Here is a 2406-nt window from a genome sequence, read left to right as displayed (position 1 = left end):
ATGACCACAATGATAATCAGATTTAAAGAGAGTCTGAAGCGAATAAAAAACTCACTTTTTAGCTTATAATCAACATGGGTATGCTTACCCCAGCTAAAACACCGCTATCCTGTACCCCCCAAATCCCCTCCGTGTTGTGCGGGGATCGCTTCCTGTTGAGGCAGAGCTAATGGCCGCAGCCCTGCCTCCATGCGCAGTTGGCTGATGGTGTAATGGTTAAGGGCTCTGCCTCTGACACAGGAGACCAGGGTTCGAATCTCGGCTCTGCCTGTTCAGTAAGCCAGCACTAATTCAGTAGGAGACCTTTGGCAAGTCTCCCTTACACTGCTACTGCCAATAGAACGCGCCCTAGTGGCTGCTGCTCTGCTCTGGCGCTTTGAGTCCGCAAGGAGAAAAGCGCAATATAAATGTTATTTGTCTTGTCTTGTCTATCAGCGCATATCTCCGCCTCCGCCCGCCCCTCTCAGTGTTCCTTCACTGAGAGGGGTGTGGAGAGGTGGAGATCCGCCGCTGATAGACGCGCATGGAGGCAGAGCTACAGCCATTAGCTCTGCCTCCATGAGCAGCAAAATCTATGACCAAGTTGGTCGTGGATTTTGCAGGGGGGGATTTGGGGGGTAAAGACTCCTCATTCAGCCGTGGGATAGCGGCGTTTTAGCAGGGGCAAACATGTCCATGTTGATTATAAGCTAAAAAGCGAGTTTTTAACTCGCTTCAGAGTCTCTTTAATGACTACAAGGGTATTGAGATCTGACCACAAGGCGTAAAGAGATCTAATGCGGGGAATACGCGGTTCGGTTTTTGAGCCATTTAGTTGGCTCGATAGATAATTTCCGACATGTCCGATCTCCCGCTCGAATGTTTCGCCACTTGTGATAGCAATGAATGGAAAAAGATAAGAAAAACAGCGAAAAGATAAGAGAATTGACTGCAGAATCGAGCGGCGAAACGATCGAACGGGAGAATCGAGCGGCAAAAACAAGCCGTGTATGTTCAGCATAATGACCACAAGAGTAATGAGATCCATTGACTGAGAGGCATAATCAGAGGCGTAGCTATGGGTAGGCAAGGAGGTACATGTGTCCCCGGGTGCAGCACTGTGAGGACGCTCAGCCAGCACAGCCGCTGTACCTCCACGTGCATGAGAGGCGGCTCGCTAGATGCCCGAAGTGCCTCTGCTTCTCTTCCTCCTTTTGCAGAGGAGTGCAGAAACGTTAACAGCAGCAGAAAAAGGGAAGCACATCTGGCTATCTAAAGGGGAGCACATCTGGCTATATAAATGGGTCACATCTAGCTTTCTAAATGTAGGAAGGGGGGCACCTCTGTCTATCTATGGGTGAAAGGGGGCCCTCATTCTGATGAGGGGGGGGGGAGGCTTAAAAACGTTGTCCCCGGGCGCTGAAGACTCTAGCTATGCCTCTGGGCATCATGAGATCTACTGACCACAAGGGTAATTAGATCTACTGACCACAAGGGTAATTAGATCTACTGACCACAAGGGTAATAAGATCTACTGACCACAAGGGTAATTAGATCTACTGACCACAAGGGTAATTAGATCTACTGACCACAAGGGTAATTAGATCTACTGACTACAAGGGTAATTAGATCTACTGACCACAAGGGTAATTAGATCTACTGACCACAAGGGTAATTAGATCTACTGACCACAAGGGTAATTAGATCTACTGACCACAAAGGTAATTAGATCTACTGAGCGGTAATTAGATCTACTGACCACAAGGGTAATTAGATCTACTGACCACAAGGGTAATTAGATCTACTGACCACAAGGGTAATTAGATCTACTGACCACAAGGGTAATTAGATCTACTGACCACAAGGGTAATTAGATCTACTGACCACAAGGGTAATTAGATCTACTGACCACAAGGGTAATTAGATCTACTGACCACAAGGGTAATAAGATCTACTGACCACAAGGGTAATTAGATCTACTGACCACAAGGGTAATTAGATCTACTGACCACAAGGGTAATTAGATCTACTGACCACAAGGGTAATAAGATCTACTGACCACAAGGGATGGGCAATGAGATGCAAATCATTCTGAGTTCATTCAAGATTATGCAAATGTCGTATTCAAATTGTTGAATCCCCGCCCCCTGCGGTGAGACGTAACCAACAGGAATTCACACCAGGAAACATCTCCCCAGTACTTCAGTCCTAATTGTGATTTCACAAGAAATGTGGAGCACAGAACTAAAGGCCCTTCATAATTCATGAATGTAACAAATAGAACAGCAAAAATAAGAAATAATTATCAACAAAAGCCCCACATAAAATCAATAACAGCAGGACTGGTCAAAAGCACCCCAAAGATGACCTCCATGTTCCCCCTCTGAAGTGCACTTCTGGGAAAGAATATGGAACTAATTTAATCTT

The sequence above is a fragment of the Hyperolius riggenbachi genome, chromosome 11, assembly GCF_040937935.1.
Source record: "Hyperolius riggenbachi isolate aHypRig1 chromosome 11, aHypRig1.pri, whole genome shotgun sequence".
Lineage (NCBI taxonomy): Eukaryota > Metazoa > Chordata > Amphibia > Anura > Hyperoliidae > Hyperolius > Hyperolius riggenbachi.
The sequence above is the reverse complement of the archived record's forward strand: the minus strand, read 5'-3'. Positions refer to the sequence as shown.